This window comes from Notamacropus eugenii, chromosome 2, assembly GCF_028372415.1.
Source record: "Notamacropus eugenii isolate mMacEug1 chromosome 2, mMacEug1.pri_v2, whole genome shotgun sequence".
Classification (NCBI taxonomy): Eukaryota; Metazoa; Chordata; class Mammalia; order Diprotodontia; family Macropodidae; genus Notamacropus; species Notamacropus eugenii.
Genome location: NC_092873.1, coordinates 290,587,542 through 290,601,792, shown reverse-complemented (window position 1 = coordinate 290,601,792; position 14,251 = coordinate 290,587,542). Strand labels below are relative to the sequence as shown.

Sequence of the window (14,251 nt, the reverse complement as noted above, 5' to 3'; positions counted from 1 at the left end):
GAGCATAACCAGGCAAGGCTCCTTAGGGGTTCCTTCATTGGGTGATCTGGACATACTCCAAAGGCAAGCCCAGTTACATATAGTCAACGTCCATTCTTAAATACCTCACAGTTCCATAATTCCATCAAGATGAGTATTACCTTCTCTGGTGCAGATCCCAATCCCCATTACACCTTTGTAGATGTTGTGACCAAAAATCTTCATCACCTAGTGTCCAGCTTTCTGGGAAGGAATTTCTCTGCACTTACCTAAGCTGGTTTGGGTACAGCAGACATATAAACCATGGTCAGGTCCCAATGCAAAGCCTGTCCAGCTCGGTAAGAAGTACCTGCCAGAGCTTATGCTATGCTGGCATGGCTTTCAAGAACCCAAGGTCATCTCCCTACCACAATGAGTCATGAGAAAATGACTTCAGCAGAGAAATCTATAATCATGCCCTCTCATGATTCCAATCAATCAATCAACAAGAATTGTATAAGCTCTTACTCCATGCCAGGCGCTGTATTAAGCACTGAGAATACAAATAAAAACAAAAACACTTCCTACTCTCAAGAAGTTATATTCTATCAATGGAGAAGAGCCTTTTCTTTTTCAGTTTTCATATTGGAATGACCATGAAAGGAAGCATTTGCCTAAATGCCTCAGGCACAAGAATAAGAGAAACTGGAGGGAGGGAGACCCTCCCCCATCTTTGCTGTTCCTTCTTGCCAAGGGCTCTGTGCTTTTGACAAGGAGACTCTTGGCTTCAGGATGATGCATAGAGCAAGTGAGGAAAAGGAAGATAACTTGGGGGTGGGGCTCCTGCAAATATTGGGAGTGAAACAAACCTTTGGGGCATCCTTCAAGAAGACAAGACATGGGAATATCTTAACCCCACAAAAAGAGTTTTCTGGGATCACACAGGGAAATTGAGCCTCCAGTCAGGTGGCCAGACTTCAATACCAAGGGCCCTGAGGAGCGTGACTGACTTGGAGATTCCCCTGGCTCTTCTCTCCTCTGAACACAAGCTCAGTAGCAGTGACTCCATGCAGGCGCCATGTTCTTTTCTCTTACTCACCCTCCAATACTAAAGCCACTCACTTGGCAAAGTCCAGAGATGCCATCTCTTAGTGCCAATGGTGATCCAATAGCTAAGCTCAGCTCAACTCACTCCAGGTCTCACCAGGACTGATAGCACTTCAGCCAAGTTTCTGTTTTCCAGGGGCTAGTTATTCTCCTTTTGGATTATCCAGGTCTCTTGTCTTGTCTCTTTTCTCTGCCCCCCCCCCCTTCCCCACTCTTCTCCCTGGCTTTTATTGTCCTGCTTCGGGTAAGGTACAGTAGAAAGAATATGGGCTTTTTCAAAAGTCTAAGTACCTGGTTATAAATCCTGCCCTGATGTGTACTACCCTTGTAACTTTGGGTAAATTATTTCACCTCCCTGGGGCTCAGTTTCCTCATCTGTAAAATGAAAGGATTAGGCTGGATGGCCTCTGAGGCGCCTTCCAACCCTCAATCTAAGATCCTGTGACCCAGAAGAGATATTGTATTAAGATTTCCAGATGAATACAAAGTGAACTAGCTAACTTCTAAGGTCCCATCTGACTTAGGAAAAATGGGTCATTATCCCCATTTTATAGACAGGAATGCTAAGGGTTGGAGAGGTTTTTAAAAAAAAAAATGTTTATTGAATGAATGAATAAATGAATTTGCCCAGAATCACAGTTTGTAACAATGAATAACATGCAACACCAACTCATGGTTTTGGCCCCCAATTCTGTGCTCAGGCTTAAGGTAATGTAGTACGACAAAGCACCAGACCCAGGGTGAGGCTGCATTTTTCAAAAATAACATCTTACTTTTTCCCAATTATATGTAAAAACAAGTTTTGACTTTTTTTTAAATTTTGAGTTCCAAATTCTCTCCCTCCCTCCTTTTTCTTCCCTGAGATGGTAAGCAGTTTGATACAGGTTATCCCTGCGCAATCATGCAAATATATTTCCAGCATGAGGGTTCCAATCCATGCTCTGCCACCAGTGCACTCTGACTTTGGGCAAGTCACTTAACCTCGGGCCTCAGTTTCCTCATCTGTGAAGTAAATGGGGGGATTTAAAAATTAATTTAAAATAAAATTTAAATTAAAATATTTTAAATTCAATTAAAAAGCAGAAAGCAAACATTTATTTAATGCTGACTGTTAGCAATACAATGATAGGCAACAGGGGCAAATTCAAAATTTGGATAAAACTAGGCCTCAACCCTAATAAAGCTCACACTCTAATCAAAGGGATAAGACATGACTCTGCAGTATCACATGGTCAGAAAGATGCTCTTTGAAACCTAATAGATGTAAGCCCCTCTAGAGGAAAATGAAACTTTCACTTCTCTTCGAGGTGAATGAGCTAGGCAGAGAGGCCAGGACTGTCCAAGGTCTCTGAGATGGATTCCTGCTTTCACCTTCTGGGTTTCTGAGGTTCTCACAAGGGAAGGCAGTGCAAACTATTGACTGCAATGTAGATTCAGCATAACATGGGGATTTCCAGCTCCTAGGGTTCCCCATCCTTATGTATAGGAGATAAGGACCTGACCGTTGGATTCACTCTGTGCATTTGCTAGAAGGTGACATCTTCGATTTTAAATATCAGGTCCCGGCCTCCACCTTCCAGAAATTCTCATCCTGAGCAACAGTCCCTGCTGTTCTCTGAGGGGGATTGTTCTGATCTACACTACCAGACAGATGTTTTAGACCACAGGACTGAAGTTCTGGGCCAGGGGGTTTTGTTTGTTCCAGCTGTTTTCAATCAACGTTAGCAGATGAGCTCATCTGCTCACTGCCCACTGCTGGGGGGGAGCTCCACTGCCCTCTGATGGGAACTGACCCTGTTTGTTCAGTCAATGCTAGTGGTGATTGCCTTAGCCATCCTGTCATACTGTGTGCCCTACCCCTCACCCCCACTAGTCACAGAGCATCTGGTGCAGGCCAAGGGTAGAGATGGAAGAGAAGTCCAAACCCCTCATTTTACAGATGAGGAAACTGAATACTGAAGAGAAGTGACTTATCTAAGATAAGCAGTAGAGCCAGGATTTGAACCCAAAACACCCAGTTCCGAATCCAGTGTTATTTCTATGGAGCCACACTACTCCAAGAGTGCAAATCTGTCCATTAAACTGGTTCCACAGGAGGCAGTCAAGTTGTGGCAGAAAGACTGTATAGTCATAGTCAAGTCAGATCCACCTCCAACACTACCTGGCCCATTACCATGGACACATCATTTATGAAGCTCTCTGAGGCCTCAGTTCTCTCATCTTGGAAAAGGAGAGAATAATACACCTCAGTGCATCTTGGTGGCACAGTGGATAGAGTGCAGGGCCTGGAATCAGGAAGACCCAAGTTCAAATCTGGCCTTAGTTACCTCCTAGCTGTGTGACCCTGGGCAAGTCATCAAACCCTATTTACCTCAGTTCCCTCATCTGTCAAATGAGCTAGAGAAGGAAATGACAAATCATTCTAGTATCTCTGCCAAGAAAACCCCAAATGGGGTCACAGAATGTCAGTGACTGAAAATGACTAAACAGCAACAAAATATTATTGCAGAGGGTTGTCAGGAGGTTTAAATGAGATCGTAAAAGTAAAGCGCCTTGCAAACCTTAATATATGTCAACTATTATTAGCATTACCATGATTTCTTCAATTGGCAGGTCTTTGGCATTCACCATCGAGTCCTCGACTGACCTGGCCTGAGCCATGATGAATACTAATTAATCAAAGAATGGCATGGTTCACACTTACCTGATTTACAGTTTACAAGACATTTCATATCTATCATTTCTTTTGACCCTCTGAACAGGCCAGAAAGGGAAGAGATAGAAGTCTCATTACCCCCATTTTATGGATATGCCCAAGCCAAGGTCATCTCACAGCCAATGAGCCACAGATGAGGGACTGACTGTGTTCCAGCCTTCTGATTCCTAAGAGAGGGTGGCTTGGAGCTCCTCTAAAGAACTTTGGTGATTTTTTTTCCCTGGTGGTAACTTGGCCGACCAATCCTTTGATGTTTTTCCCATTTTGTCTAAGTAGGGAAGGAGCAGTCATATCCTGAATCCTTAGAGCTCACCATGACAACCTGGCAGTCAGTCAATAAGCATTTATTAAGTGCCTACTATGTGCTAAGTACTGGGGATACAGAGAAAGGTAAAAACCACAGTACCTGCCCTCAAGAAGGCCAAGTTTCAATGAGAAAGGTAACACATAAATACAGTACAAACACAATCTATACACAATAGATAGTAATATCTATTAAAAGCAAACCCAGAGGGGAAAGCGCCAGCAGCTCAGAGAGGAGAGAGGAAGAAGGGAGTGAACCAGGAAAAGTCTCTTGCAGAAGGGAAGGAGAAGGGAATAAGCATTTATAGGAAATTTGTAGGGAATTATAGAATTTATAAGAATTATAATTATAATATATAATTATAAGAATTTATAGGGAATAAGCACACCTACTATATGCCAGGTAAGAGCTAAGAGCTTTCTAAATAAATTATCTCATTTGATCTCCAAATGGAAGGTTGGTGGGAGGTAGGTGCTATGATTATCCCCATTTTACAGATGAGGAAACTGAGGCAGACAGGTTAAGGGACTTGCCCAAGGTCACACAGCTAGTAAGGATCTGAGGATAAATTTGAACTCAGATCTTCCTGACTCTAGATACAGCGCTCTCTCTCTTTCTGCCTCTCTCTGTCTTTCTCTCTATCTCTCTCTGTCTCTGTCTCTGTCTGTCTCTGTCTGTCTTTCTCTCTGCCTTTCTCTCTGTCTCTGTCTCTCTCTGTCTTTGTCTCTCTGTCTCTGTCTCTCTCTCTGTGTCTCTCTCCTCTATGCCACCAGGTGATTTTGACTGGGGGAGGGGAAGGCATTGGAGCATTGGGGGAATCAGGAAAGGCCTCATGAAGAAAGGAGCCTTTGAACTAAGCTTTGAAGGAAACTAGAGATTGTAAGAAAGGAAGGTACACAGTAATAGCAATATTGTTCAAAGAGTAGCCATGGATGGCTAAGCTATTTTGAGTAATATGAACATTCAAATCAACTACAAAGGATCTATGAAGGAAAACATCCAGAAAAAGAACTGATATATGAAAGTATGTGTTGGATGGTTCCATCTATATATCTGTATGAAATGTTGGCCTTCTGTAATGCATGGGAAACAATCTGGAATTCAAAATGTAACAAAAAAAAGTACAATTAAAAAGAGAGACACAGCGAGAGAGACAGAGACAGAGACAGAGACAGAGAGACAGAGAGAAAGAAGGAAAGATTCTAGGCATAGAGGACAGATATTTTATGTTAACATAGAGCTGTGGAGGATGGAGGGTCAAAGGTAAGGAACAGTCAGAAGGTCAGTCTGGGTTGAATGACAGTAATGTGAAATACAGCTGGACTGAGAGGTTGGAGCCAGATTTTAAGGACTTTAAATGGGAGTTATTGAAGATTCTTGAGTAAGCCAGTGACCTCTTCAGTGCTGTGCTTCAAGAAAATCATTTTGGTACCTATGTAGAGAAACACTGTAGTGGAGAAGGTGATCCTACTTTGCCAGAGCTAAGCAGAAATTTGAGGAGAAGTCTTTTACTTCGCCTAGCCCTCCCTGCCTCGCTGCACGTATCCTACAGATAATAATAATAGCTAACAGTTATAAACCCCTCACTATGTGCTGGGCACTGCAGTATTACCTGGGTGCGGTTTCCCCTCCATCTCATTCCTAGGCATAGCCCAGACACACTGGCAGCTTTCTCTCCCCATAAGAAGCAACAAGGCAGGATGAGAGAGAACAGCTCTCACTTATCTCTCTGGTACCTGGAGGAGGAAAAGAAAGCAGCAATTAATCGTACAAGGACTGCTGCTTGTGCCGCTTAGGCTCAGATAAAAAGTTTAATTATCCCTAAGCCCTAATACAAATTAATTAGCCTCCTGTATTATTAGGGTGAGCTTGCCTGTCCCTGCCTCAGCGTAGACAGCACTTTGAATTCCCAAAGACACCAGATTGGATTCCAAGGCAGGAGAGAGTGTGGGGCCCATCTGTTGTGAAGGGGCTTGCTGCAGACTGGAACATTGAGCCCCAGACTCTGTGCCCCTCCTGGGCATCAGTCTCTGCTGCTGCTCTGCTCCATACCTTCCACATCCTGGTCCCTGAGAGTCCCTTTCACTTTCTCTGACTTTCAAAGGCCATTATCAGAAAGATTCATTTGTCTTGGGAAAGGAAACAAAGCTATGTGCTAAGATTCTTCCAGGAGGTCTGTCTTTCTCCATGGGCTTCTCTACTTTCATCATCTTTCCTGCTCTTTCTCCTTTTCTCTCTCTCCTTTCCTGTTCCTTGCATCTGGTTGGATGAGGATAGAACTGAAAATAGTACCTAGGTCAAGATATGATCTGAATAAATGTCTCAGTGACCACACCCCCATCCAACCATTCTGAAGGGAAACCAGTGGGAGTTGGGTTGGTTAATGACAGTGGAAGGTGAGAGGAATGGATCTGGAGTACGAGGGTCTGGTTTGGAAGCCCAGCTGTAACTTTTCACAGAAGTGGAGAATGGAAAGGTGTTCAGTGACCCTCTGGTCCAACCTTTATTTCAGCAGTTCTGACAAGTTGCCATTCAGTCTCTGCTTGAGTATATCCAATGAAGTCTTCACTACTACCCAGGCAGAGGAATTATACCACCCATTATCCATGCCCAAGAGAATACTATCTCCTCCAGTTCCACTCTCATTGGGAACCCCACCCCTTTGCTTTAATCCTACCTGTAGATTTCCTCCGCAGGTCTCCTTAACCTAAAACACTTACTCCGGTAGCCATTCCAGCTGATTTTCAGTATCTCTTCCTGGGGAAAGCCACTCATGGGGTCAGCAGTCCATACACAAAAGCATCACTGACTACCCAGGGTGCCACTGCAGGAGTGCTATTTTTAGCTTGGGCTGTTTGTGGGAGTGAATTCCTGCTTAAGAGAAGGAGCTGGCTAAGAGGTGGGAAGTACAAGGTTCATCTCCTGGAAACCCCAGACATTTAACATTAAATCTGTGTGGATAATTGTGGATGAGTGTGGCCACCACATAGTGGGGAACCCAGCTAAGCATACTAAGGAATTGGGGGGAGGTGTTAGGAGAGATAGAATCTGGAGAGAGGGGGATGATTCAGGAATGCTTTCTTTTCATTTTTTTTTCAAATTATCAAACATTTGTTTTTTCTTCTGACCCCACTAAAGGGGAAAAAAAACCTTGCAAGAAATCCACATAGACAAACAAAACAGATTCTCACATTGGCCAGGTCCAAAAATGGACATTTCATTCTGCATCTTGAGTCTGTCATCTCTCTGGTGATCCAGGGATGGGTAGCATTCTTCATCAACATTGCTCACAGTACTGAATCTTTCAAGGTTTTCTTTTTTTGTTACAATGTTGCTGTTGTACAAATTGTTCTCCTGATTCTGCTCACTTCACTCTGAATCAGTTTATAGAAGTCTTCCTAGGTTTCTCTAAAAGAAACAAATTATGGTATATGAATGTCAGGGATATTTCTTCACTGCAACATTAAGAAGCAAACCAAGAAGGTAGGACTTTATCTTGTTGCAAATGTGCAACAGTGGAAGGTATCTCTGGAGTCTAAGGACCTGGGTTCAATTCCCAGCATGGCTATTGCCTCTGTGACTTTGCATACACCATTTTACCTCTCAAGGTCTCTGTTTTCTCATCTGTAAAATAAGAAATCTAGCCTAGATGATCTCTGAATCCCAAGATGCCAGAATCTCAGAGGTAGAAGGCAGGCTATACATTCTAAGCAAGGTTTAAAGCCTAGACCCTATTTGTGTTACTGTCCCCTAGAGGAAGAAAGGGCCCCTCGCTTTAATACAGATGTGCTTAATCTGGTGTTTGTGGATTGACTTCAGGGGGATCTGTGAACTTAGGGGGAAAAAAGTCTTTCTTTTCACTAACGTCTAATTGTAGTTTAGCATTTCTTTCAATGATTTTAAACCATTGTTCTGGAAGGGATCCATAGACTTTACCAGATGCCACAAGGATCCATGACACCAAAAAATGTGAAAGTCCTCTATCATAACATGTGACTTGACTTATCACAAAATAAATAAAATCCCTACATGTCACAGAGAAGAGTTTTCTGCTATTAAAAATATTCACAAAGCCCTCCACTTCCTGGCAGAGGTGTGGAAGGAGGCATGCATGATCAAGTCAGTTTTGTTGAATTGTTTTTTCCTCTTTTTTAAATTTTTTATTACAAGAGATAGGCAGTGTGAGGAGGAAATATCGGGAAATATAAGTGATTCAAAAATAATATCAGTAAAAGTGTATTCTTGTTCAATATGCTTTTGCCTTCCCCTAGTTCCAGCCCAGTTTGGAAGGGATTTTTGGAGGTCATTCAGGTCAACCTAATACTCCATGTAGAAATACAAAATTAGTCAAGCATCTGCTACATATATATGATAACATGCTAAGGACACAAACACAGAGCAAGACATAGCCTCTTCCCTCAAGAAGCTTATAATCTAATAGAAGTAGTGGGAAATTGGACATGTACACAAGTAACCATAAGACATATTAAAGCAGGAAAGGCCAGAGGGATAGGAGAGATATGAGGGGGGCATCTGAGAAGTTCATGTATGAGGGCAAACCTCAATAAGACCTTGAAGGAAGGAAAAGATTTCAGTAGGTGGAGGGGCAATCGACCTCTTATCTTCCTTGACTTTGTTCAACAATCAACCCAAATCCCACATATCCAAGAGGCCCCTACCACTACTGCTCAGTTTTATTATCTGTAAAATGGGAGTAAAAACAGTATTCAACCTCCAGAGATTGTTGTCAAGATCAAGCAAGATAACATGTAAAAAGGATTTTTTTTGAGGTGACTATACATATAAAAGGAGAAAGAGCCTGAACCTCTGACCTGGTGTCAGACTGGCCCATTATTCTGTGGCAGTTGAACTGTGCATTTGAGAAAATAATAATAATAGAAATACTAGCTATTGTTATTATCTAGGCACTATCCTATTGCACTATCTAGGCACTGTCCTAAGTATTTTACAGATATCTCATTTGATCCTCACACTGAGCCTATGAGGAAGGGACTATTATCTCCATTTTACAGTTAGGGAAACTGAGGTAGGCAGTGGTTAAGCAAATTCCCCAGGATCATACAGATAGTAAGTGTCTGAGGTAGGCTTTGAACTCAGATCTTCCTGATGCCAGGGCCAATGATCTCACCACTGTGTCACCTAGCAGTGGTGCTCTGTGTCTGGTTTCCAGTATAGTTTTCCCTGTATTACTGAGTTTATGTCTCCCTGTGGTTTGTGTGTTCCTGGTTAAAGTCTTGTACTTTGGGCTGTGTTCTAAGATACTTGAGACCTTATCCCAGCTTGCACCAATAGGCTGGGCAGTGATCACTGTGCATCACAGGGTCATCAAGAGCTGCATCTGTGACAATTTCAGAATCCTTTCTTTCTTGGGAATGCCTATGTCAGAGGTTTCAGGAGATGGCTACTATCTGATGGGATAAACAGAAGCCAAGGTCATTGTTGCAAGTTTTAGCTGTGTCTGCTTGGGTAAGTCATCCCTTCTCTCATCTATAAAACAAAGATGATCTCTAAGGGGGTGACCCGCTTCATGACTCTACATAAAACTGGGCTTCTGGAAAATAACTGACTTCATTCAAAATCCCTTTCACCCAATTCCAAAGGATTCTACATTCTTAGGTCATAAGTTGATTGCACAGAATATGGCTTGTAACAAACAAGCCTTCTGTTTCGGTTGTTTGGACTATTTTCGTTAAACAGAAATTTTCGCTTTGATATTTGTGGTCATAGGATTTGGCCTGTGTTTTGTTTTCAGAGATAGTGTCCAGCAGAAATCTCACTTTTCCATCAGACTTTAAGTATCTTGAGGGCCAGGGCAATTTTTCATTTTGTCTGTAGTCACTGTTTGCACAGTACCTTATTCCTAATAGGTAACTTATTGGACTGGATTCAGTCCCATTCTCCTAGCCCAAAAAGGGCACCACATCTCCCCATAAGTCCTCTTCCTTCACCTGGGCATAGCTCCAGTACCTAAATTTAAAAAAAACAGCAGCAAATACAATTACTATCAAAAATCTGTCCTGACTTCCCTTGGGTTGGGAGAAGGGGGAGAGGGAAGAAGGCAATTCCCAAATTAGGTTTGTTGACTCTGTTTTGTCTTGTGGGCCTCTGAGTTGAAGGCACCAAGTTAAATAACTGTCAGGGCTAAATGTGATGATTTATCACCAGTCAGAAGAGGCTCAGACCAGCAATCCAAAATTCAGCAAACCTTTGTTTGCTGAGTGCCTAGTATATGGGCACACTGAGCTAGGCACTTGAGCTAGAACAGTACTGAAAGACACAGACCTTGCTGTCACGGAGCCTAATAGTTTCATGGGAGATGGGGGAGAAAGGGAAGGGAGATGCAGTGGGAAGGAAAGATAGAGAAAACAGTCTTATCCCTCCACAGGTAAGTATAAAGGAAATATTCAGATAAAGTGCCACCAAAATTTGAGAAGGAGAAAGTCAGAGAAGGCTTCCTGAAAGACATGGCACATGATTTGTTCAGGCCTTGAAAGCAAGGGGACTTCAGCCCTTTGGACCTATAGCCTCCCTCCACCTGAAATTCCTATTTAGAGTTGGAAGGGGCTTCAGAGTCCATCTAATCCAATTCCTTCATTTTACAGAAGAGGAAACTGAGGCCCAGAGGGGCTAACTGGTGTATACAATAAGTACAATATACTTATACAATATATTTGTACAATAAACAGTAAGTAGCAGAATCCAAATTTGAAACCAGGCCTTATGACTTAAAATCCAGTGCTCTTTCCACTGGGTCATTTTGTATCCCCCTAACTGCATCCCGAGGTGGTACAGTGGATACAGCAATGGGCCTGGAGTCAGAAAGGTCTGAGTTCTCATCTGACTTCTGATATTTACCAGTTGTATGACCCTGGGGGAGTCACTTAACCTTGTTTGCCTCATCTGTAAAATGAGCTGGAGAAGGAAATGGCAAACTGTTCCAGTATCTCTGCCAAGAAAAGCCCACTAGGATCACAAAGAGTTGGACATGACTGAAACAATTCCATAACAATAAATTTTCACCTCTGAGAGTCTTTCTCAGTCTATTCTCCTTTCTGCCTGTCTTGGCCATCACTCCAACCCATCTCCAGTCCCCTCTACAAATCCTGGAACCCCCCAGGATCCCTGGGTTTTCTCACAATCAACTAGCTGTTATTAAACATCTGTTATGTGATAGGTACCTTGTGCTAGGTGCTGAGGTAAAGGAAAGACCTACCTTCAAATTGCTTACATTCTATAGATGTACAATATATACTTGTGTGTGTGTGTGTATGTGTGTGCATACACATATATGTGTGTATTTGTACATACAAATATATGTATATAATACAGAACAAATAAAAAATAAGCATGAGGTTGGGGGAAGGGAAGCTATGAGGATTCTGTAGGGCAGAGATAAAGGGCACATTCCAGGTACAGGGGATACATAGCCATGCTAAGGGGGCTGTGGACCATTAAATTGCATTCTCTTTGAGACTTAGGACAGGTTTTCACTCTTCTCTGTATCCCCATCAATTATCACAAATGCTTAATAGCTGACTGACTGACTGACTGCTAAATATGAAGAGTAAGGAGAAAGCCAGTTTGGCTAGATCAGGGGAAGGGAACCTGCGGCCTTGAGGTCACATGTGGTCTTTAAAACCCTTGGATTTGGCCTTTTGACTGAGTCCAAATTTTATTAAGGGGATTTGTTCTGTGAAGTTTGGATTCAGTCAAAGGGCCACACTTGAGGACCTAGAGGGCCACATGTGGCCTTGAAGCCACAGGTTCCTCACCCCTGGGCTAGTTAGTGTGCAAAGTAATGTCTAATGAGGCTGGAAAGGGAGATGGGGGTAGATTTTAAAGGACCTTAAATAGAAGATTTTAGATTTTTAGCCTAAGAAGTAATGGGGAGCCACTGGAGTTTATTGAGTGGTGAAGTGACATAGTCAGAGATGGGCTTAAAGAAAATCACTTTGTCAGCTGTATGAAGAATGGATTAAAGAGAGGAGAGAGAAGGCAGGGGGCCATTGCAAGAGTCTAAGGGAGACATTAAAAGGACCTGAACTAAAGTGGCCTCTGCGACCTAGGGAGAAGGGCTTGGATGGGGAGAGATGTGGAAGAGGAAATTGCACATTTTGGCCACTACAGGATATGGGCGGGGGAGAGGGAGAGTAAAGAGACAAGGATAATGCTGAGGTTGCTAACCTGGGAGTCTGGAAGGATGGTATCTCAGGACAAGTAGCTTTAAGCCTTCATGGAAGAAATAAGCTATATGATTTCAAAGAGATAATTTCATGATTAATGATTGTCTCAATTCCCTCTGTTTCTAGGCACCCAGGCAACAGGGGGGCTGGGGAAAAAGTGTTTCTGTCCTTGGAGAAAGGAGGCTTCAGAACTCTTGGCTTAACGAAGGTCTTTAAATTATCTCCTAAAGAGAAGACTAGATAACACTTAACAGCTGGGACAGAGTTTTATTTATTAGAAGGTAGATAGTAATGAGAGCAGAGAAAGGCGATTAAGGCGCCCTGACGCTATTGCTGAAGTGTGAATTTCTAACCAATCCAAACATCAGGAAAGGATTCGCCAAGCTGTTATTCAGACTGAAAGGCTACGGAGAGGGAGACCCAGAAGTATTATTTTCTGTTCTGTAGGAAAATGGCCTCCTGCCCATCCCTCAGTCAGGAAGAGGGAGAGGGCTAGGGGTGGAAGATATCTTCCACCCCTACCCTATGCCTCTTTAGGACTCAAGGTTACCCCCTGGAGGTTGTTTCCAGAAATTCACTCCCTCCTGATCTCCGTCAAAGCACATTAAATGGAGCTTTCTGGACAGAACCTCAGGATATGCAAAGAGTCTAACCTGGCACTTGACCATACTTGGGTGTGGAGTCTCAGATGCCAAGAAAGGTCCTGAGAGATTCATCTCCCATGGTTCTTCAGAACCCAGGAAGGTGCTGAAACCTCTTTCCACCCCAGAAGACTCAGATGCTGGAACTCCCACCTGAGGCCCCCCACCCTATCTCTTAGGAGCAGGAAAATAATCACCAGGTCAAGACTTAAGGGCAGATCAGTTCTAATAAAAAATAATCGCTAATCATACTTTAAGGTTTTTAATGTGTGTTTTTTTTTTCACATATTACCTCTTTTGATCCTCATAACAGCCCTGGGAGGCAGGCACTTTTATTATCCCCTTCTTACAGATGAGCAAACTGAGGCTGACAGAAGCTTAAGTGACTCACCTGTGGTGTCACAGTTAGTGTCTGAGGTAAGATCTGACCTCAGATCTTCTTGGCTTCAAGCCACATTGTACTGGGTATGGTAGAGGATTCCAAGGGGCATGGGGAGCAGTTACTTTTTAAAATTATTTTATTTGTTTTCAGTTTTCTACAATCACTTCCATGTATCTTAGATCTTTTTCCCCTCCCTCCCCCTCCTTCCCCGCTCCCTCCCCGAGACAGCGTGCAGTCTTATGTAGGTTCTACACATACATTCTTATTAAGTACATTTTCACCTTAGTCATGTTGCATAGAAGAACTAAAATGAATGGGAGAAACCATAAAACAAAACAAAACACAACCCAAGAGAAAATGGTCTGTTTCATTCTGTGATCCAATTCCATCATTCTTTCTCTGGTTGTGGAAGGCATTTTGCCTAAAGAGTCCATTGGGAATTTTTTAGGTCCTTGCATTTCTGTGATGGACTAAGTCTACCAGAAAAATTTCTTGCACCCTGTGGGAACAGTTCTTACCCTCAAAGAGAGGTTTACTAACAAAACAACATTTGTCATGAGGCAGAAAGAAGGCATGAAGAGCAGAAAGGTGCTTATCTGGAGTCTAATGCCAACTCTGCCATGAACTGACTGTGTGCCTTAGGCAAATTACTTCCCCTCTCTGTGTTTATTTCCTCTACTGTACAAGGAGGGATTAAACCCAAAAGTTTTCTAAGGTTCCTTTCAGTAGATGTACTGGAAGATGGCTTAGGGGGATAGAATCTTTAACTTGGGGACAGGAAGACTTGAATTCAGCTCCTACTTCAGACACTATGTGACCCTGGGTAAGTCCTTCAGTCTTAGTTACCTCACATGTAAAATGGGGATAATAATAAGTACCTACCTCAAGAATTGTTATAAAGCTCAAAAGCATTAGGCGAACCCTAAAGGACTCTGTGAA

The 14,251-nt window shown here is 42.8% G+C and overlaps 1 protein-coding gene across 1 annotated transcript in view; it reads left to right on the top strand.

Moving 5' to 3' along the window:
- The window catches only part of KCND3 (potassium voltage-gated channel subfamily D member 3), a 307,637-nt gene that overhangs the window by 259,740 nt on the left and 33,646 nt on the right, over nucleotides 1-14,251 (top strand). The window lies entirely within an intron of this gene.